This window comes from Gigantopelta aegis, unplaced genomic scaffold (genome assembly GCF_016097555.1).
Source record: "Gigantopelta aegis isolate Gae_Host unplaced genomic scaffold, Gae_host_genome ctg6272_pilon_pilon, whole genome shotgun sequence".
In the NCBI taxonomy this organism is placed as follows: Eukaryota; Metazoa; Mollusca; class Gastropoda; order Neomphalida; family Peltospiridae; genus Gigantopelta; species Gigantopelta aegis.
In genome coordinates this window covers 1436-15698 of record NW_024534930.1, presented here as the reverse complement: position 1 = coordinate 15698, position 14263 = coordinate 1436, and the positions used below count along the sequence as shown (strand labels likewise).

General features: G+C 35.2%; 1 pseudogene; it reads left to right on the top strand.

The window, feature by feature from the left end:
- The first annotated feature begins 34 nt into the window (after positions 1-34).
- LOC121366580 lies at positions 35-11108 on the top strand (annotated as a pseudogene).
- The last annotated feature ends 3155 nt before the right edge of the window (positions 11109-14263 follow it).

Here is a 14263-nt window from a genome sequence, read left to right as displayed (position 1 = left end):
AGTATCAATTCTCTGGTCTCCACCCACTTTATATAGGGAGACAACATTAGGAAAAGACAATTTCAAAGGGGGCCATAAAAGACCACCCACCGTAACAAGTGTGGCTTTTAATCCAAACATGAAGCAATTGGGTAATACAAAATAAACTATAAAAAAATGTAGTGTAATGTTTGGTCTTTATATATAGGCCACTGGATCAATGGATTTCTTGTTTGATGTATGGCATTTCAAACCACAGTCAAGGGCATATCGGTTTGTTGGACACAAGGTACATGTACATGTATATGATAAAAGAAGAACCATCCTTTGTACTTTTAGGATGCTGTTCTTTCAGTTGATTTTTCTGTCCTCCATCAGGACATTTGGTTAGCATCAGCTTCTCGTGACAAGACAGTGCGACTATGGATACTCTAGTGTGTAAGTAACCATAGTAACATGATACATGTAAGAATATCCCTATAACAAGAGGGGTCTGTCCTTGTTGATAACTATTTATTAACGTATAGTAAAGGAGAATCGACTGTATTTAAAGCTCATACTGCTTCTGTACGTCATGTGGAAATTTGCCTGCTGATGGTCAGTCCCTTTTGGACTGCCTCAGATGATAGACCATAAGGTATATTTTATTATAAAGATATTGTCTGCCATTATTCATTGGTAAAGGTTTGGACCAGTTCACAGACAAAGTTCCATTTTCTCGTCTCAGTGGACACACTAACTGGATTCGTAGTGCACGATTCTCTCATGATGGTCGTTTAATAGTTTCTGCTAGTGATGATAAAACAGTTAAGCTCTGGGACAGAATGAACAAGACTTGGTATTCACACATTTCATGAACAGAATGGGTTAGCAATCACAAGTTGATAATAATGTTTTATTGTGTTTCACATAGTTATGCCAATACTGTCGCTTTTCATCCTGACGGAAACTGCATTGCTATGGGAACAAACTGATAACACAGTCAAAATATGGGACATCAGAGTCAACCGATTACTACAGTACTACAAGGGTATATGCTATAGTACTATTTCTATAACTGCATACAGTAGTTATTGTCATCTATAAAAGTATCATTATGAACTCTAATGCTATTTTATATATTCTTATTTCTTTTTCCAGCTCATAGCAATGCTGTCAAGTAGTGTTGCTTTTCATCCTTCAGGCAAACTATCTCTTATCAGCATCCAACGACAAATTTGTTGAAGGTATCTCATTATCTATAACATTGTAAGAAGACAACATTAGACTCTCCACTTGTAGGTGTTTTGATCTTATTGAAGGACGACCTTCTATACATTACATGGACACAAGGCAAGCTAAAACATTAAAATACTTAAACAAAATTTACTTGAGTCAAAATTAATTGTACTTTAAATAAAGGTTTTTCTTATGTCCATTTTTTACAGGGAGCAGCTATAGATGTGACATTCTCACCATCTGGAGAATTTTTTGCTTCAGTAGGAGCTGATGAACAAGTACATACGACTATATACATATACTTTATTGTACTTTATATAAAGGTTTTAGTTTGGAAGACTAATTTTGATTCTGTTGACTATTCTGAAGGTAAGTAATATACATATCACATGTACATGTACATCCTTATGTTATGTAGTTTTAAAGGGTAAGAGAAAGAGGGTAGCAGTCACACCCTCTCATACACACGATCCTCCGCCCAACAGTACAGCTACTAATGAACCAGTAAAACATGAGGTAAACACATATATCTTTTATTATAATTATATGAAATATATTGTTATGGTATCTTTGTTTACTACAAACTGTTACAGCTTGATCCATTGAAAGCTCCTAGAGGATCACATGCAGCCAAACCAAATATAGTCAATGTTGGTCCTCAACTCTTCCCCTCTCCACAACTATCACATTCTCCTCCTATTGATTTCCCTTCTCGTGAGGAAGAAAGTACCATCTTAACTCACCACCATACAACACCATTAGAACCTTTAACTATGCCACCTCAAACTAGCTACTACACTAGAACACATTGTAGGACAATTAGATATACTAACACAAGTAAGTACCGTACTTTAATATTAGGCCATAGTCTACATATAACAGAGTTAGTTTGAGGTAAGAACCTCTGCATTGTAAAGATAGTTGATTGTAGTTCTATTACATTATAACTATATCAATACTGTTTTAAAGTAGGTCTGAAGGTGTCCAATTTTGTGTTAGTGTTTTGTTTTATTATTAATTGAGCTTTTGTTGTGCATATTTATTAAAGGAGAGTTTAGTATTATTATTGTAAAGCTAACTTACCATAACTTGTCTCCTTGTAGACCGTATCAATCCTTGAACAAAGATTAACTATGACTGAAAATAAGGTAAAAGAATGTCTTGATAATCAACAGAGAATTACCCTTCAAATTCAACCTAATGACTAAATCTTGACAACATTTTATTACAAAGAATTAAATAAAACGTCAATATAATATTGTTATAACTCTTCATGTTGTATTATATATACATGCTTTTAAAAACGCACCACTGCACCACTGATACTAGAGTAGTGGCTGGTCCTGAAACTCGAAGTATGCAAACCTGATAAACCCTAACTTTTTAAAAGCAATGAACAAGGCCTAAAAGCTGGAATAAAAATAAACATCTAAAAAGAACTCAATTAAAAAAACACTGGAGCAGAAAGCAAACTAAAAAGAACTCAATTAAAACTGAAGCAGTAATTAAATTGGTGAAGATCTCAATATTCCAATCAAAGAGGGACCATTACCAATGAGCAATTGAGCACGTGTTGGCTAGGCGGGAAAATAATATCAGCACACGCCTAGCAAGGAACTGTAAACGCGTGACCACCATTATGGCGGGAAAATATCACTGTTAAGGCGGGAAAATTACACGAGGAATAGCAAAACGCTTTAATAGATTTTAAATTAATTATTAAAAAAGATAATTAAATGATATATTTTTTGCTAAAAAATACACTGACAAATAATATAGATAATTAAATGATATTTTTTTTTGCTAAAAAATACACTGAAATGTTTTAGAATATAGATAATTAAATGATTTTTTTTTTGCTAAAAAATACACTGAAATGTTTAGAAAAAAGTTAACTAGAAATGTTGGTGATTAATTATTAGAAAAAAAAGTAACTAGAATTGTTGGTGATTAATGAGAAATAATATAAAAAATGTTTTTTTTTTTGAAAAAAGTTAACTAGAATTGTTGGTGATTAATTATTAACTTAAAAACTTAACTGACAAATAAATATTTTTTGAAGAATTTCAATAAAAAATGTTTTTTGAAGAATTTCAATAACATAGAAAAAAATACAAAAAAAAACAAATAGAAAAAAAATACAAAAAAAAACACAAATAGAAAAAAATACAAAAAAAAGAATAAGACAGTCTTTAGTAGTTGAAGAATCACCAAGTGTTCATTCAGTCCATCCACAAGAGCCACCAAGAGTTCAGTCCATCCACAAGAGTCATCAAGAATCCACTCCATCCATAAGAGTCATCAAGAATCCACTCCAGCCACAAGTGGAGAACATAGAGGGAGAAAGAGAGAGTTATTTGTTACAACTGGATTACTAAAGAATGGATGAGAGATGGATGGATGGAAAGATAGCTCACCTTTTTCAACAATGCTGCTCCTGCAGGGAAAGAAAAAAAGAGTAACTGAACTGGAAGTGACAATGAATGGATAGAGAGTGAAGAGAGACAGAGGAAGTGAAAAGGGACCACCACACACACACACACACAGCACACACACACGCACCCTAGAAGATCAGAGCTCCCCCCCGCCACTCGGCGGCCTGAGATATTAAAAAAAATTTTTTTTGGCCGCCGAGCGGCAGGAGGGAGATGATTTTTAGAGATTGTATGAGTGTGTGTATGGTGTATGGGCTGGAGGCCCAAAAAAAAAATTAAAATAAAAATAAAAAGAAGAGGAAAGAAGCTTTGAAGGAAGACAGGAAAGAGTCCATGACATGGAGAGTGACTCATCTTTTACATCCAGAGAACATCAGAACAGTCAAGAACATCAGAGAACAGTCAGGCAGTCAAGAACATCAGAACAGTCAAGACCATCAGAGAACAGTCAAAACATCAGAGAACAGTCAAGAACATCAGAGAAGAACAGTCAAAGTTGAGTTCTGAAGAGAGAGAAGAAATCAATTAGTGAACTGACTTTACAAAAATTAAAAATAAATAAAAATGAAAATAAAAAAAAGAACAGAAAAAGATGACAAAACTGAAATAAAAAGATGATCCAGCGACGAGAGGGGCGAGTCGATCCAACGAAGTATGAGATGATCCAACGACGATGTAGAACATAGAGGGAGAGAGAGAGAGTTGTAACAACTCTAAAATGGACTAGAGATGGATGGAGTGGATGGAGACATAACTCACCTTTTACTAAAAAGCTCGCGAAATGGAGTACCTTTTAATACCATCAAAAGATCCTGTCATGCTTCAATTTGACAACCAGTCATCAAAAACTTGTGACAAATTTTTCGGGGCACCAACACTTGCGTGACCAACATTAATTGATTTTTAATTGATCTGATTTAATTGATTAACAAATAATTAATTAATCTACAGTTGTTACTGGAAAGAACTATATTTGTAAGACAATATCTATATATGATATAGGATACAATGTAACTGCCAAACTAGTAAGTTTAGTGGTCTCAAGTCATTTTTGATACAATATGTGTAACACAAATAATGAATTAGTGAATATAGTATATCATGTCATAGAAGATAGCTATTGTGGTGTATTCTACTAGTTGTATGGACTCAGATCTGCCAGTACTAGCTTTGAAAAACTCTATTTTAAACATATCGATCATTTCATGTACCCATTTAGCCATGAATAAAACTTACAGATTTGTCATTTAGACATTTACATGTGAATCTACTACTCATAGTATATGTCACCAAGTGTCACTTATTTTTTTATTATACATAGAGTAAGATCTTTGTTGGAAGATGACAGCAATTATTCAGTCTCTCTGATCTGTATGGATTTCATCCAGATCAGAAAAAAAGTTAGAGAAAAAAGTTAACTAGAATTTTTGGTGATTAATTATTAACTTAAAAACTTAACTGACAAATAAATATTTTTGAAGAATTTCAATAAAAAATGTTTTTTGAAGAATTTCAATAACATAGAAAAAAATACAAAAAAAACAAATAGAAAAAAAAATACAAAAAAAAACAAATAGAAAAAAAATACAAAAAAAAACAAATAGAAAAAAAATAGAAAAAAAAAAGAATAAGACAGTCTTTAGTAGTTGAAGAATCACCAAGTGTTCATTCAGTCCATCCACAAGAGCCACCAAGAGTTCAGTCCATCCACAAGAGTCATCAAGAATCCACTCCATCCACAAGAGTCATCAAGAATCCACTCCAGCCACAAGTGGAGAACATAGAGGGAGAAAGAGAGAGTTATTTGTAACAACTGGATTACTAAAAGAATGGATGAGAGATGGATGGATGGAAAGATAGCTCACCTTTTTCAACAATGCTGCTCCTGCAGGGAAAGAAAAAAAGAGTAACTGAACTGGAAGTGACAATGAATGGATAGAGAGTGAAGAGAGACAGAGGAAGTGAAAAGGGACCACCAACACACACACACACAGCACACACACACACACGCACCCTAGAAGATCAGAGCTCCCCCCCGCCACTCGGCGGCCTGAGATATTAAAAAAAATTTTTTTTTTGGCCGCCGAGCGGCAGGAGGGAGATGATTTTTAGAGATTGTATGAGTGTGTGTATGGTGTATGGGCTGGAGGCCCAAAAAAAATAAAAATAAAAAAAAGAAGAGGAAAGAAGGCTTGAAGGAAGACAGGAAAGAGTCCATGACATGGAGAGTGACTCATCTTTTACATCCAGAGAACATCAGAACAGTCAAGAACATCAGAGAACAGTCAGGCAGTCAAGAACATCAGAACAGTCAAGACCATCAGAGAACAGTCAAAAACATCAGAGAACAGTCAAGAACATCAGAGAAGAACAGTCAAAGTTGAGTTCTGAAGAGAGAGAAGAAATCAATTAGTGAACTGACTTTACAAAAATTAAAAATAAATAAAAAAATAAATAAATAATGAAAATAAAAAAAGAACAGAAAAAGAGATGACAAAACTGAAATAAAAAGATGATCCAGCGACGAGAGGGGCGAGTCGATCCAACGAAGTATGAGATGATCCAACGACGATGTAGAACATAGAGGGAGAGAGAGAGAGAGTTGTAACAACTCTAAAATGGACTAGAGATGGATGGAGTGGATGGAGACATAACTCACCTTTTACTAAAAAGCTTGCGAAATGGAGTACCTTTTAATACCATCAAAAGATCCTGTCATGCTTCAATTTGACAACCAGTCATCAAAAACTTGTGACAAATTTTTCGGGGCACCAACACTTGCGTGACCAACATTAATTGATTTTTAATTGATCTGATTTAATTGATTAACAAATAATTAATTAATCTACAAGTTGTTACTGGAAAGAACTATATTTGTAAGACAATATCTATATATGATATAACTAGTAAGTTTAGTGGTCTCAAGTCATTTTTGTTTACAATATGTGTTGAATTAGTGAAACTAGTATATCATGTCATAGGAGATAGCTATTATGGTGTATTCTACTAGTTGTATGGACTCAGATCTGCCAGTACTAGCTTTGAAAAACTCTATTTTAAAACATATCGATCATTTCATGTACCCATTTAGCCATGAATAAAACTTACAGATTTGTCATTTAGATATTTACATGTGAATCTACTGCTCATATATATGTCACCAAGTGTCACTCATTTTTATTATACATAGAGTAAGATCTTTGTTGGAAGATGACAGCAATTATTCAGTCTCTCTGATCTGTATGGATTTCATCCAGTTTGTTGATATCTTGTAAATGTCAGAAATGTTGTCAAAACTTACTAGATATTGAATTCATATATATAATGTTTAGTTTTAATGGATAGTCAAGAAGTTTTGAAACTAATCATACAATTCCCAAATCCACAGAACCATATGATTCACACAAAAATGCAATATCACATACATGTATGCCACCATAATGACAATTACTTTAGCTAGATTATGCTTGTTATCATAGCAACTATTACCATGGTAACAATCACCATAACAACATTACCATAGCAACTACCTGTATATCGCCATAGCAATAGTATGTGTACATTAAGTTTTCGATTTTGTTATAAACATTGTCAAAACCTACCAGATAGTTTATTAATAGTCATTGTTTAATTCATGCATTATTGGCGTTTTTCACTAATAAAACAATTTTCTAAAAAAATGTTAAGGATTACTCACTGTGATTTTTTTCGGGTTAGTCCCATTTCGCCTACTCCCATTTTGCCTACTCCCATTTCGCCTACTATTGACAACCAGTGCCATTTTGCCTACTCATGCAAAATGGTATACAATTCATGGAATACCATAAATACATGATGGTTTTGATGTGAGTTTCACATAAAAAGGGTGTTACCTAAGCCAGTCTTTGATTTTAATTGCTAAAAACAAGGGTTGCATCACATAAAAAGGGTGTTACCTAAGCCAGTCTTGCAAGGAAAGCCCACCCCAATGTGTTTGAACTTGTCGAAATCTTCAAGCAAGAACAATCAAGCACTGAAGTCAGCATTGCTCAACTTGAAGCAGGATCCCAGCCACCTAAAAGAGCTAAGAAGTCTGTTGAAAAAGACAATAAAATAAGAGAACTAAAAAGTAGATTTGATCAAATTAGTTTAGAAGAGTATATTAGAGGAATTTCTGCTCATACTGCCATTTGAACTATATGTGTATACATAGTTTTGTTGGAACTTAATACTATTAGATGATTTTCAACCTTTTTTATTTTCTTACAAACTTATTTCTATCATTTTCATCATGTTTTGCATGAGTAGGCAAAATGGCACTGGTCGTCAATTAGTAGGCGAAACGGGAGTAGGCGAAATGGGAGTAGGCAAAATGGCACCAATTCAATTTTTCTACCTATTTTGGAAGTAATCTTTTATTGCTGTAAACTATGCCAAATTCATTGGAAATAATGTCAAAACCTATTGGATATTTAATTAATGACAATTGTTTAATTTCCATATATTATTGGCAAGTTTCACTAAAAAATGATTTCTACCAAAAAGTGCAGAATTTAGTCATTGTGTCCATTTTCTACACATTCTGGAAGGAAACTCTTTATTGCTTGTAATTATTCCAAATTTGTTGGAAATAATGTTACACAAAAAAATTGAATGATTGTCTATTCATAATTGAAATGTTTTACTAAAAACAATTTTTACTAATAGGCTACTTAATGGAGATGTACATAAAGGAGACAGGTTGATATAGCATATGTAATGACCACAATTATACTCCTGATCAATGTGTAATGAGTTTTGAACCTTTTACATAGAGTAGAAATGGAAGTCTCTAAAGACAATCTTCTGTTGTCACCTGGAAATATGGCCTGTGAAGAGAAGTCTTTAACATTATCAGGATCAATCTATTAAAAATATACAACACAATCATTTCTAAAGGAATGTATGTATATACTCGAATTATTAGATCAAATATGAACACTACTACAGATTTCTTAAACAAGTTAAAGTACAAATACACATTGATGATTATGTATATATAGCGTTAAAACATGTGTAAGCAATACCCACATTGAACATCTTCCTTAGAGTTTAAGTTGTAATGGGTCACCAGGTAACATCTATTTTTTCCAATGCATCTTATTAGACCCTGTGTAATAAAGGTATACGGAACTCGCTCTTTTTTCTCCTATCACCTTCCTATACAAATTTCAGAATGTTTCGTTCACCCCCCGTATACTTATTGTTTATTTTTAACCCTTCTCAACCATGTAATTTGACAAATGTTGCTATGGCTACACAACACTCTATCCCCCGCGAATGCCAAGTTTCAAGAGAAGCTTGACATTTGGTAAGAGATTCAGTAGATCTGAACGAAGTACATGAAGAAGTTTAAAATTTCAAGAGGCCGTAAAGGCAAAGAAAGTGACACTGCCAGCGTTGCAGTGCAGTATCCCAAGAAGGTATGTATTTTAGCAGCCACAAAACCACAACAAGCTGATAACCTGCTACCTGTCATTTTACAGGAGACCCTACGCCTTCTTCTGGTTATACTATTCTCAAACCAGAGAAGGAGTTACCTCACAAACTCCTTAGAGCTGTGTGGAAATGCAACACAAGCAAAGTCCTCCTACTTTTAGAAGAAAAAACCAGCAAAGGAAAACCTAAGCATAGCATTGATGCTGTTGATAAACTTGGAAGGTAGTTGCTATAAAATATTGGTAATAAGTGTCAATGAGACTTTATTTGCTATAAAATATTGGTAATAAGTGTCAATGAGACCTTATTCCTTATTTTTTAACTTTCATTTGCTAACTAATACTTTTATGGAGTAGAGTTACTATCTCCTAATGCTGTGTGGAAATATGTATTAATATTTAAAGTGATATACATTTGCAGGACAGCTGTGCATCTTGCTGTAGCAAAAGGAAACCTCGATATTGTTGACTTGTTGAGGGAACATAATGGAGTGATCTGTTGTCAGATGAAGGACAGCGATGGTAACACACCTCTTCATAAGGTATGTTAACCAATTGTTAGAATTACTGTTTGAATTCCATAGTCTTTTAAATGACATCTTTATTACTTAAACAACATGTACTGTTGTAATAAATAAAACACAAACCTTCTTTCAATCTAGTTTCAATTCATTCATTTATATAATATTTTCTTTCATTTATTCATCACTAACTTTATCTATTTATTTAGGCTGTTGGAAGTGAGAGTTTTGGTATAACAATGGGAGTATTGAAAATGATGGACGATGTTGATTGTAAAAAACAATCTTGGCCAAACTGCATTGCACATAGCTGCACTTCATAATGATGTACCTGTAGCAAACAAACTCCTGGATAAAGGAGCTTTTGCTGATGAGACAGACAATGTATGTAATATATAGTTTGTTTCATTTGTTAAGCTAACTCTCTCTCCCTCTCTCCAGAATGGTTTCACATCACTTGCTCTTGCAGCATTCCATGGCAAAGTTGAATTTGCTGAGTTGATGATCAAAGAAGAATGCAATGTAAACCATGTCAACAAACAGGGACAGTAAGTTTCTATACTGATAGTATACTCTCCTTTAACTTCATTCTCATCCCTTCAGAACACCATTGATGTTGGCTGCCATGAATGACCATATCAACATCATTCATCATCTCCTCAAACATCCACTTATCGATTGTAAGGTGAAAGACAATGAAGGCAAGACTGTTCATGATTATAGTCGCAGTGGGACTGAGTATGCTTGATATAAACAGACTTTACATTATCATCCTTTCTACGTTCCTTTAGCATTCCTCAAGTAATCTTTAAGCACGAACAAAGAGCAATTCAGTCAATCAAATGATATTGTTGCCACTGTTTCAAGCAACAGCTACCGAGCCTATTCCTCTAGGTACAAACATTCTATTGCTAATATATAGCACTACTTACTTACATTTCTAGATAACATTGATCGTGTGGATAGCTTCACTACTACAGAGTAAGTTCAATAATATGATATTTCATACACATACATAATAAAGAACAACAATTGAGTATATTGTGATATTATTTACTGTAGAGACATTTCAAAGAAAGAGTCCTTCATATCTTCAGACAGTGAGTTGTATCCAGAGGAAGACTCTAAGCCCCAAATTAATATCACTGAGACTATGAGAGCTCGATATGGCAAATCATTTTTGACTGATGATGATGATGAAGAAGAAGAAGAAGAAAAACCAGAAAAAGAAGAAAACAAGAAAGAAGAAAATAAAAAATGAAAAATGAAGGTATGATTATCATTATGTAAATATGCTAATCTCTTTGCAGTTCCCTGCAGTGACATCTTCTGATGATCCCCCAGTCCCAAACCTTCCCTCATTATTGGTATCAAAGGAGATAGAGGAGCAGGAAGATGAACAAGATGATAGGTCACCTCCTAAACACTATCTTCTTGACGTGGATCCAGAAGAAGCACCCAAAAACTACAACAAGTGGTCCAGTTCAAACCCGTCCTAGTCTTCCAAAATTTGAAATACATAATGTATCCTCAGATGAGGAAGATGACGATAATGAAGATTGTCCTATTCCAATTGACAGCTCTGAAGAGTTTATGTCTTTTGGTAGAAAATCAGCTGTTAAGAAGACCCCAATAACAGCTACAGGAAGTAGTCCCGTTCAAACTCCCTAGTATCCAAAAGTATGGAATACCTGATATATCCTCAGATGACGAAGAAGATGATGATAAAAAAGATGACCATTATAGCTGGTCTATTGAAAAAGAAAGCTTGGGAGATAAAAAAGATGCCCTAGATATTCAAAGGGAAAGCTCTGACATGTGTTTTTGCCATTTTTTAGAGACATCCCTACTGGAAGGTTGCCAATCATACCGATGGTTTTTTCAGCCAAAAATGGTAAAATATATTCTTTGGGAATGAGAATAAAGTACATTATTATTGTTTTGTTTTTACAGAGGATGTATTACATATTAAAGCAATGGATTTCAGTGACGACGACGAAGAAGAAGAGATGGAAAATGTTTCTTTGTCTGGAGGCAAAAAAAGCTGAAAATAAAGAAAAGGAGACAGATGAGCTTCCTAGTGAATTTGAGAATGAAGAAAGACGTGGTTTTTCAGAGAAAGGTCATTTGCAAGAGAAACCAACTGCCACTGAAGAAGAGGACTCGAATTGGGACACATCTGATGAGAAGATGAAGATGATAATATTCCCCAAAAAGAAGGACAATGTTCCCTAGGACAACGCTTCTTTGAACAAGTCAATAACAAGACAGAAACCAAACAAGGCTCCTCTTCTGATGACAAAGAGAAGGATAAGACAATAGAGAATTCTCCCAAAGAGGAGGTACTCAGCGACAAGAAAGCTGATCTGATGGTCACAACCTTCAGACAAAGCAGAGGAGAAACTGGGATTGGGATTCAACTGATGATGAGGAGGAGGAGGAGGAAGAAGATGACCTCAATGAGGATGACCTCCTGGTTTTGAATGGACACCTCACACTTCAACCAGTCAAGGTAGTCTATTACTATTAAAAAATTTATTATATTGCCTATATTATAGGTGTTCTCTCTTCCCCTTTGATGCGACCTCAATTTGCTACAGCAACAATAGCCCCACCTACTATAGCTGCCGTCAGCTCACCACTTGCTGTGCCAACTACTTCTGTCACTTTGTCAGTTGGTTCCAGTCAACCAGCTGCATCATCACCACTTCTATATTATGGTGTCCTCCCCCCCAACAGCTGTGGTCACTGGTACTACCCCAGCGACTGTATCTTTTGTTCGCCACTCAAACTACAACCCCCTCTCTTACTTCATCTACATTCCCTGTTGTTACCATGGCAACTACCACACAGGATGTCTCCCCCGCTGATGCTATTCCTGCAGCACCAGGTCTCGATAAACCTCTCCAAATCGTTTGATTCGACAGAGAGCACCCTGGGTCCATGTCAATCCAAATATGACAACAGTTCTGCAAAACTGCCACTTTCAAACTTATGGTGACTTAACTGTGCAAGTTTCAGAAGATGAAGAAATGGAAGCTGTTGAGAAAGAAATGTTGAAGCAACTCAATAAAACTTCCATCAAATCGGATCTTCATCATGCCATTGATCCTCATATTCATGGTCCTGTAACCATAGCAACAGTAACACCAGTAGAGTGGCAAACCCATCACTGCAATCTTTGATTTCTGAACGAAAAAGAGCAAATCGGCAATTTGTTGATGACAGTATGGAACAAGAGGCTTCAAGACAACGACAACAAAAAGATAATGAAATTTTTAAAATTCTGGAGCAAAGAAGAAAAGACTGTGGATGCAGAGAGCGATTCTCCTGTTAGAAGTGAACCCATGCCAGTTGAAAAGATGGATGTACCACCACCTATAGCTAGTGTGAATTCTCAACACTCTGTAGTGAGACTGATGAAAGACAAATGGGAGGGCAAGACTGGATATAAGAACAAGTTTGATTTGAATGAGTCTTCCGTGCCAGTCAGTGTGGCAACATCTGTGGAGAGTATATCGCCAAGTTTGAGCTCAGAGTCGACTCTCCCTTCACCAGCACATGTTCTCTTCCTCTCTCCTTACCTCCATTACCTCCAACATCTCAAGTTAAGAGTCGATCCAGTCAGAGGAGACAAGAGCAACTGGAGAGAGGATCTAAACTATATACAGCATTATGATGATATGTCATCTGAAAGTGGAATAACCTCCCCTATGGACACACCAGAGGTAAGAGTTAATTTTAACTTTCATATTTACATGTTGTTTATTTCAGCATTATGTTGATGACGAAAATAAAGAAGCAACTCCCTTTCTCCACCTCGTATTTTCACTGTCAAAATGGTGCCAAATATTGCTCCATCTTCTCCAGTTCCCTCTGAAGCAAGCTCCACTTCTCCCTCAAAACAATATAATGAACTACAGGCAAAATATGATAAAGTCTTTGAGACAAAGCAGTCCAGTTAGAGAAGGACATGTTGGATAAGGAGTTGGAGGTCCGAAGCTTAACATATCAGCTAGAACAGAGGAAAGAGGATCTACAGAGTGCTTTTGATGAGAACAAAAGCTGAATGTAAAAATATGATAAGTTAAATGTATTTACATGTAATTTCATTGTTTCTATTATGTGAAATTTATTAATTAAATTATTATTGTCTTTATTAGGAGCAGCTCAGGCGAGCTGAGGAGAGATTGAAAGGATGATGTAGAAACGCAGACAGTCAACAGAACTGAGCCTGAAAGAGATGGAAGTTGAAAACCGTTCTCCTGAAAATCACATGCCAACAAATACAAGAAGAATTGCAGTCTTTGACAGTCAACTTGCGAACAGAGAAGCACCAACATTCCATTAAAGATGTTGCCCTCCAAGATCAAAAACGTTGTTGTACAAAGACTTGCAAAGGAGGTGGGGGAGAGCTTTGAACAAAAAGAGCAGCTCTCTGCTCAGTTAGATGAGACAGATAACTCGGGAAAACATACTAAAGAGGAAATGACTAGCCTCAAACATAACCAAGGCTAGACTGAGGTATGTCTATCAATTTATTAGACTTTCTTATCAATTGTTTACTGCATTAGACTGAAACTACAGGAACAATCTGTACAACATGATGAATTCAAAATTCAACTTGAAAACAGAAGGGGAACACCTCAAGAAC